At 37.0% G+C, this 10431-nt stretch overlaps 1 long non-coding RNA gene across 1 annotated transcript; it reads right to left on the bottom strand.

The window, feature by feature from the left end:
- Positions 1-816: 816 nt before the first annotated feature.
- Positions 817-10021, bottom strand: LOC136246638 (uncharacterized). Its single transcript, XR_010696701.1, has 5 exons — positions 9915-10021; positions 5969-6035; positions 2541-2588; positions 1431-1535; positions 817-835 (listed from the first exon to the last, which is right to left on the bottom strand). It is a non-coding gene; the product is annotated as an uncharacterized lncRNA (long non-coding RNA).
- Between the last annotated feature and the right edge of the window lie 410 nt (positions 10022-10431).

Below are 10431 nucleotides of genomic sequence, written 5' to 3'. Positions count from 1 at the left end.
AATAAATTTTGCTGACGTGTATATACACAGACATTTGTGTGCAACAATCTAAATACATAACTAACTAGTTCTCTAGATGAAGAGTGCATTGTATTCAAATTAACTTTACATACATATACATGTATGTGATATGAATGCATTCCGATATCACGGGCACATTCAGACTTTTTAAATGGGGGTTCCACTCTGGAATTGCAACTTCAGCCTAGCTGTAAGTCAAAGACCAAAAAAAAAAAAAAAAGAAGAAGTCATCGCCTGCTGACAATAACTGCCCCTCACCATAGATACCCTCACCAACATTTCCTTATTTATAACTCCACATGCAGTTTGCTACACTTCTCCTCTTAAGAATACTGTGACTGCTCTATTAGGGTATCTCGAGTAAGAGAGGCTCTTTCAAAATGGGGTTCCATGGAACTCTATGAACTCCCCCCCTGGATCTGCCCCTGGATATGACATACAGGGAATCATAGCTGTTTTGTTTTATTTAATACCCATTCACATCTGCAAACACTATATGGCCAGTCAATCTAGTAAAAACATTTGCTGAATACAATTTTGAGTTGTTTATGCAAGAATATGACATGATGTGCAATTGTGAAAGCACAAGAAAGTTGATGTTCTAAGACTTGATAAATTCGGCTAGAGAGAACTGCAACCTCAAAGTATTTTACAAACATTAGTTGTATGTAGCATTGTAATTCCTAGCTACAGTCTCATTGTTACAGCATACATAGGTTCACTTATAAGTATCATGCCAAAGATTTTAAAGTTTAACTAATTTAGATGCATAACAGTTTTTATATACATATCTCCATAATATGCAACTTACAATCTGTGTATCCATTAGGTGTGATGGCAGTGATGTTCATAATTTGAAAGCAAAACAGCACATCAATATTAATGACACATATATACTAGTTAAAGTACTGCCACGAGTGCAATATGGAAAAAATAGCACAAGGGTTTAGGCGAGAGACTAATACAACACAAGGCAAAGTCAGGTACTGTACAAGAATTTTAAAAATAATAAGCACCTACTTTGCAATGAAGGAAGTGCTAACAGCAAAATCCATGGTATGTATACACATTATCATGTTCACCAAAGCAGGAGAAAGCCATTAAATTACCTTTTTTCTAAAACTGGCACTTATTGCTTTATACAATATACGTACATAATTACATAAATAATCCTACTATCTGTAATTCAAGAGCTACACTATGCATCAAGGAAATAAAAACAATGAATATGTCATTGCACTTATGCTATTGAATTTGGTTTAAAGTATGTACATTAGCTATCGACTTTACCAATAACTGTAACGGTATTAAGTAAGACAATACTAAGCACTATTACAATAGACCTACTAGCCATACACTGTATATGAAATTTCTGTTAATCACGCCCATATAATTAACTACTAACTTACTGGTGCTATGTTAGAGTTGACATCAACATTGTTGTCCACTATGATACTTCTGATAGTATTGACATCTCCCTTTTCTATAGCTTGATCTAGTAACCTCTTCTCCTCCTACAATAACCACACATACACACAAATGTATATTGCATGATTCCAATCACATGAACATTTTAAATAAAAAATCAGTATAATCACCTATATCTCTATAGACTGTAACAGTATTATCATTGTATGTGCATTATATGTAAATATAGTTATGTACTTTGTTGAGACAATACTATTAGTAATATTTGGAGAACTGTTCTACAGTAAATTAAATAAATCAATTAAAAACACACTCTTACTTGAATCCCTTATGGAGTTTAAACACACTATGAAAGTACAATTAGCACTTCTGCTATCAAGGACTAGCCATGTTTGAAATCAGAGCCTAAATTCTGTCACATGCATTTCTAGTTAAACCCATCAATGCTCACGCATCATAATATCCGTTATAATACATGTCACATTTTTGTCGGTAAAAAAATATTGGTCTATTGGATAGAACAAATTTTGTGCTTGTTGTGCTTGCACTACTGAGATATTGTATTCAGTGTGTACAAGTTGAGCTGGATCCTAAAAATATCTAAAAATGTAAAGTGGATTTTCAAGAGAACTAACATTTAGCCAACCAGATGATTGGTGGTGACAGTATAAGTGTCAGCAACAGACACATGTGGCTTGGCTCCATTACAAGTTCAGGAAAGGGTTGTAATGGATACTGCACCTTTGTGGCTTCCCCATAGGAAGTGTATGGTGAAAATGTAGATAATATTGTGTCAGGAATTTGAATGAAAAGATGTTGAAATATTTTTAGCGGGTCAAGCAGTGCTACAAATTCAAGATCATGTGTAGTTGCATTTAATAGATGTGTATGAACAGGAACAAGTACGTTGTAAGCCATTCGGCTCTAAATATATCCCATACATACATTTAGTATGTAGTGTAAACCAAATCCATTTGTTCACCACTTTGTTATTACTGTCATTGGCAGGTTCCCAAGTGAATGTGAACCAACTACAGCACTATGTTACATCTATTTCAAGAAGAGTTAAAACACAATTTGTGCCTACTAACTTCAGTTGGTTTCCTTCCCTTTGTATGTTCAGCCATCACTTACAATCACTACAGAAATAAACATAAAGGTACACCATAATAATACTACTGCAGTATCATTGTACCATTGTGGCTATGTGTGTGTGACTCTGCAGTTAGTATACTACATATTATAGTAATTATATTGCATGTTACCGAATATGACAAAACATTTAATAATTAGTTTAATACTTATTGCAGTTATTAAGATGTCACAGGTGCAACCACACAAATCTTCTGAAGATATACTCATTCAGGACTTTGACCTTATAAAGTTGGTTATAAGCATCTCGGATCAATCAGAAAATCAAATCTGGATGACACACTGGCAAAGCTATACTGGCATATGTACATAATCAACTTTGCTTCATTGTAAATGTAAGGCTAGCACACAATCAGCAATAGTTGAACAGGAAACATTGGTGGGTAAAGCCACTAAAGCAGCTACCTCAGTACTACAGACACCTTCACTTGCTACAAAACCAGTGTTTCCAGTGATGTTTGTATGTGAATTGTTGATACTCCATCATATATTGTGTTTATATATCTCATGGATGTATTAGCTAAAGTCAGTACAAGCTGTATGCACATAAGGAATAATAATATGACACTCATTCAATTATACAGCTTTGTCAGACTAAACTCTTTTAAATACATATTATAGCTATGCATATGTTACTCAGAAAACCATAACAGGTATATAAGAAATACTTAAGTACTCTGGCAGGTTGGTATACGAACAGATACTAATAACACAGGATCAGAAGCTTTGTTTGGTGTACCTGTTGTTCCAGAAGTAATTAGTTTGGTGGTTGCATTATAATAATACATTGACTGCATTGCTATCACTGTTTCCATGCTCTAATGTCTTTAACATAAGTATACAGCAGTCATCAGGAGGACACCTATAGAAATGGCTGAATCAGCACCACAAACTATTAGTGTTGCACCGATATGGAATTTTAGCCAATATTCCGATAACCGATTTATAAGAATGCATTGATGCCGATATCACTAGCCGATCCGATATGATACATAAATAATAAAAAAACACTTCAATAACTTTTGATAAACTCACAAACAATATGTGTTGTTACAGTTACTGAAAGGTATTAGACTGAATCACTGATAGTTCTTTACACAATGTAAACTACAGGGTATGTTGCTTGTAAGTAGTACCAACTAGAACAAAATTGTTTTGTATGAACAATAGCTCCTCTGATAATTCTGGCATAATCCTGTTTCGTTTTTCATCATGTAGGTCTCCTGCAGCAGAGAACAGTCGCTCAGACGGCACTGAAGTCGCAGGTGCAGACAGGAATTGTCGGGCTAGTTTTGAAAGAATTGGAAATTCTTGACAATGCTGTGACCACCACATAAAAGGGTCACCTGTTTTGAAATCTATTAAAGGCACACTTAAGTACCTATCCACTTCACTAATAGATGTGGGCAGGCCTTCACTGCTATCAGCAACAATTTCAGAAAATACATCTAACAGAATGCTACTTTTTAGTGGGCAAACTCTCTTAGGCCTTGTTGGTCCCTCCATTTCAGTGTTACCTAGCAAACCAGTGTCAAGCTTGGACATTTCTTCCAATAAAATTTCTTTAATTGTTGCTTTAACAATATTACTTGAAAAGAATTTGTCCTTAAACCTAGGGTCAAGGAAAGTAGCAAGAGATAACTGCTTGTTTTCTTCAATTCTGTTAAAACGTAGTTTAAGCGAATGAAACAGTTCTCTTTTCATAGTGCAAATGCCACTGTCATCAGTGTTTTTTTCAAGTGCTCTGGTAAGTATACGTATGTACAGTATGACGATGGAAATAGCTGCAAGGTCTGCAGATATAGACCTAGTGATCTCTTCCACAGGAGATAAAATTTCAATAACTCTTTTCATGACATCCAACTGGTGAGATGAAAGCTGTTGAACACTGCTATTTTCAGCAGCATATGCTGCTAACGCCATCTTTTGCTCTTGGACTGATGTCAACATGTAAAATGTGGAATTCCATCTTGTTTGGACATCCTGCTTCAATTTATGTTGTGGAATATTGAGGCTTTCTTGAATTCTTTTCAAATTATGAGAAGCAACAGACGAGCGGTGAAAATGCCCAACTATACTCTTGCATATTGCAATGATATCTTTCACTAATTTCTGAGATAGTAAGCCATCATTGATTGCTAACTGAAGAGAATGTGCAAAACACCCAAAATGTGGTAGAGAAGCATCACGCATGGCCTTAGCCATATTACTGGCGTTGTCAGTGATCACTAAATGCACCCTCTGCAATGTTATTTGCCATTTTTCCAGCATGCTGAGTACCTGAGCAGCGATGTACTCTCCAGTGTGGGCTTCAGTAAGGCATTGGGCATTCAAAACAGCAGAAACTCGCTTGAACTGGCTATCAATCCAATGGGCTGTAAGGCTAAGCAATGCCATATCATTCACACTTGAACTCCACGCATCCATTGTAAAGCTCAAGTAACTTTCATCACAACTGTTGATCAGCCTCACAACTTCCTCTTTCATTCCAGAGTATATTTTTGGAATAATCGTTTCAGTAAAATATTTCCTACTGGGGCACTGGTAGCGTGGTTCTAGCAACTTCAAGACTTGCCCGAATCCCACATCCTCTACCATTGAAATTGGCTGGCAGTCAATCGCTACCATCTCACCTATTTTTCGGTGTACTCGTTGTGCCCTCTGGTCGTTGATGTCCCAGCCCTTACTTCGGTCTTGCACTTCACTTAAAGAAAGTTGTCGTTGTAGTTCCCGTTTTCTTGTTTCCATTGGCTGCTTTGGCTCCTTTTCCGTTTTCCTTTCCAGGTATTTTGAGTAGATTTCCGGGTGTCTTTTTACTAAATGGTTTACAAGGTTAGTAGTAGTATAAGACTTCGTCGTAGAGCCACCTCTGGGAACTTTCGCTTCACACTCATCACAAATAGCAAACTTGCTGTCCTCATCAACAGTAAAGAATTCCCAAATAACTGATGTTTTTCTTCCCAAATCACGGCTAGAGTTTACTGCATTGCTAGGGTTGCTTGCGCTCGACCTCATGCTTTCCGCCATTTTAGGGCATTAACAATAGACAATTAATCGGTTGCGGCGCTTGCATAAATCACGTGTACTTATATCGTATCGGCTAGTGTTGAGTCTTTTGATCTGATACCGATACCGATAAGTATAATTTAAGCTGATATATGGTTTAACCGATAGCCGATCCGATTATCGGTGCAACACCACAAATTATGTGAACTTTGCACCTGGACAGGCTTTAGAGAATTTTATTTTATTTTTTTAAGAAATGGAAAGATTAACGCACTACAGTTTTATTGTGTTGTCAAATTAACATTGTACTACAAAACAACTTGGTAGAGATACTCACTCATATTTCATCCCATCTACTTACCTTGGTTCTTCACAATCCTTAGTAAAAGTTGGTATGAAACTTTAAAACTTTTGTATCCCTTCACAAACTGAAAGGTAAATTAGCAAAACTATGAGGAATATGTAACAAAGCACATATATAATATTATTATTGAGTCCATGAATACAACTCCCAATCACATAGTATAGTATCTATGGTATATGTAACTTTGTACAACATATTAACAGTATTTACTACAAGTGTAAGGAAAAATAGATTTCTTACATTTCAGTACGGATCATACAAATACAATTTATAATGGCTCTGGTGCCATTCTTTCCTTTAACATGATTCTACAGCATTGAATTATGTTATTACACAAAAAGTAAGCAAACAAGTGTAAGGAAAAACTAGAAATTCTACTTTACAGGGATCATGGAAATAACATGCAATGAATCAAGGGAGGCTACACCTGCAGCTACCACACACACTAGTGGGAATTTAATCCCTACTTTAATCATTGCTTTACAGCTAACAGGTGCATGCATGTGACCGCAAATGTCCACTAGTATAGCTAAAGGTGTAGATATCCCTCCTTGTTTCTTTGCCTTTAAGGAATTCCTGTGTTCCCAAACAATATGTAAGATTTCTAGTTTCCCTAATGCTTGTAGTAAAGCTGTTGATGTTTACTACATGGCTACACCTTAGATACAGTGCTATGAGATCGGAAGCTCTATTCATGGACTCAACTCAATAACTGATAGTTGGGATGCTTGTTTATTATTGGTCTAGTGCCATTCTTCCTTATATTATAGTATCTATAGGCATAGCAACTGGGTGGGGGGAAGGGGGATCAAGGGTGGCAGAGCGCCCCTTGCAATTTTCTGAATGTAAACTGTAAAAAGATACTCTAATAGAGCAGTCTATTACTCTAACAGAGCAGGCACAATATTCACAGAAGCTGTGTAGCAAACCACAAAGTTGTAGATATGGATGTTTTCTACTCTATAATGTATATTTGGTGGAGGGCAGTCATTCTTAGCAAGCGTCAACCTTCTTTTTTTTTTGGGGGGGGTGGGTCTTCACTGTTGTATGTATCAAACTGAGTCTAGAGCCCCCATATTTAAAAATATTTTGCTATGCCTATGTATCTTATATTCTATTGTCTTATATTATAATTATTTAGAGGTGCACCGATATGGAAATTTACCGATATCAAGACACAATAGTGTGGTGTGCGGCAAGAAAGCCGGCGACCACACCATGAGTATATTTACAGGAAAGAAAACAGCTTTTTCATGCGTGCATAGCTCCATGGCCCCTTCTCCAAAGCACACCATTTTTGCATTATACCTGTCCCCCAAGTAGGGTACACCATACAGCAAATTTGATTAAATTTGCAAAAGCCATTTGCGAGATATGGGCATTCAAAAGTTTAATTTCTTAATTTTTTTCTTCTTATGCCATACAGGGTCTTCAATTTCTTTTCGCATACTTTGCAAAAATTGCTATAAAATGCAAATGCGTAACTCGACTGCCTCGATCTTTAACAAAAATGAAGAACATGTAATGGTGGATTCAAGTACCAAGTTTGTTGTGAATCTGAGTAAAATTCAAGGAGTTATGAGCATTTATTCATGTTAAAAAAAATCAAACTTCTGTCACAGCTACAGGGTAAACCAAGCATAGAAATAAATTGAAAATTGGTGTGTAGATAGGCTGATCATCGTAGCAGTGCCTTGTGATAGTCTGAATAGCAATAGAGCGACAGTGACAAAGTTATACCAACCAAGTATAAAATCGCAGAATCGAGATACTCTAAGAGAGCAGCCACCACGGGGTAAAAAATGTGTGCGAAAAAATTGAAAAAAAACTTACCAGAGTCCGAACCAGGGACCTCCATACCTAACACCTGCATCCTTTACCACTGAACCACTGCTACCACAGTTGATCACCTCACTTAATTTCTGCTTTATAAATGAAATTTCTAGTTGAAATCTGCTTATAATCAAATGTTTGTAATTTCATAGATTTACCAATAGAAGTACTAGATTGTTCTAGAACATTCTATGTATGTTGTATTAGAAGTCCTCAAAAAAATGCGCATTCTATTACAGTATTACATAATATTATCAAATATCATGCAATGAAATACATTTATAAGTCTGTCTTCAATAACCATCAAATACATGGAAAAGAAGAAATGTGAGTAAAAACAAACCTCAAAGTCAGCCATAGGCTGGTTTTGGGGCCTTCTAAAGTACAAAAAGGAGTGAAATCTACACAAAAACAGCCAAGCTGTGAAAACATGGTATGGCCTTAAAATGCCTGGGTGAAAAAAAGTTGTGAAATCAAAGGTGGCGGCCAAGAAATGGCTGCACCCTTTGATTTCACAACTTCTTTCACCCAGGCTTTTTAAAGCCGCACCATTTTTTCCCAGCTTGGCTAGCTGTTTTTGTGTGGATACTGATAACCGATATATTGGCTACTAAGTTACCAATTCCGATACCGATATGTAGTGGTAGTGAGCTGTATCAGGTTTCCAGTGTGAAAAATATGGCAAAAAACCTTAAAAGCTGTTTGCTGAAACCTTTTTGTAAAAGAAATGAAAAAAGTGGTTGTAAAAATGTAGAAAAACTTACATAATCGGGATTTAAATCCCATGCTTTGAACGTCGGCTTGTAGCTTCAGACCGATGCTTTAACCATTGTATAACAATGCTTCAATTATATACTTCAGTGAAATATCTGCTAAAAGTCAACTTTTTACCAATTTCCAATATCAGTGATATCACGATATCGGTACGAATACCAAACCCGATATTGGTGCACCTCTAATTATATTATCTTATCTTCTATTAGCTATATTTCTGAAAAGCGAAGTAATTATTTCAAGAACATTACGAGAAGCACTTCTGCACTCAATCCAGTCACACAACAGAAATTAAAACCATGGCAAATCAACATCTATATGGTAGTGGAGAAAGAAATGGGAGGACGTAGTTAAGTCCATGCATGCATTGTATCTGCTGCATTTGGCAAAGAAACATGTCTCGGGCTGAGGTAGGGAAGAAATCAAGCCTACGTATGTAGCTATAGCCTTATTATCAAGTTATGCTTGGCTGAACACATCAGTTGGTCAGATATAGGTAGCCAGTTTTGTCAAACTGAAAAAATACATAAAGAATTGTTGGAATGGTTGAAGCCGCTTTGAAGAGATTTACATATAAATATTAAATAGTTAATGCAGCCTTAGCTGGGGCAGAACAAGGGTTTTTAGTTTAAATGATGGCTAACCATCGTCAACCAAGTTGGTGTGATTGGAGCAGATAAAAACAATAATATTAATATTGTGGCGCTATACCAGTAGCTATCAGCAGCGGATGGACTACAGATCAAGTAACAGTTAGGTTGGACTTTCTACCCCTTCTAGATGAACGTCTCATTGGGGCGATGATTACTCTGTTGTCATGGGGTGGTTAAGGTGCTGTCTATCTTTTTCTCTCTTGCGGTCCTCCATACAATGCATCCGCGGAGCCCGCTCATCCATCGGTCACTATGTTAAGACTCCCCCAATTGTGGAGCTGATTCGGGCAGAGTCTCAGTTTGCCGTGGACTAAGAAAGTCCCGGTTTGTCCAGCACAGGCCATTTATGTGCTGGGGGTGGTAGGCAAGGGCAGTCCATCAAGCCCGGGTTAAAAAAAAAGTTTTGGGCCTGGGCTAGCTATTCTTTTTCAACAGCAAAATTAATATGGAAAGATTTTTGCCAGCCCTAGTCGCAACCACCTTAGCACAGGCTCTGCCCCAGTACTTAACCTTCCAAAACCTATTGATAAACTAAGCAAACCAGCCTCAGGGCCGTAGCCTATGCATGCCGTATTGTCGAGCTATTACTGCTGAGTCATTTTCGATCGTCAGCCCGCTTTTTTCGTACATAATTGTGACACCAAATTCACTTTACAACTACAGCATTACGAGCAGTATTATACCTACAACAGAAGTTGACGCGGAAGGTGATCCACACAGAGATTCTCCCACGAAGTCTAGCTGTTGAGCTGTTGAGTAAAAATGGGTGTGACACTTTATAATTATTTCTTGATGCTCTTATATTTTCCAATCATTTTGGCGAGTCTTTAAAAATGAACATAATATTCATGGCGTCGGCCTATTTTAAATGCTAAAGCAAATTACTGATGCTGGGTGACACTTCGACAGTTATTTTAACTGTGGTTTTAGGTGAGTTTGTAATAAATTCGGGTAATATAGCTACAACTCTAATTTCATGAATTACTGATATAAATTTTGGTCTGACAAAATGTATAGTATTTCTATCAAAAGAAGTAGTGCTCTTCCACAGAGGGAGGGGAGATATTTGCCCCAAATGCTCCATCCTGGATCCTCCATTGAGTACCTGAGTATTTGCAGCACCGTTTGTTTTAGCCCTAATGATGATGTGTAGTAATAGTAACCACAATTATATCTTCGGAATGTACTGAGAAAAATCAT

The sequence above is a fragment of the Dysidea avara genome, chromosome 2, assembly GCF_963678975.1.
Source record: "Dysidea avara chromosome 2, odDysAvar1.4, whole genome shotgun sequence".
Lineage (NCBI taxonomy): Eukaryota > Metazoa > Porifera > Demospongiae > Dictyoceratida > Dysideidae > Dysidea > Dysidea avara.
This window is presented reverse-complemented; position numbering and strand designations above follow the sequence as displayed.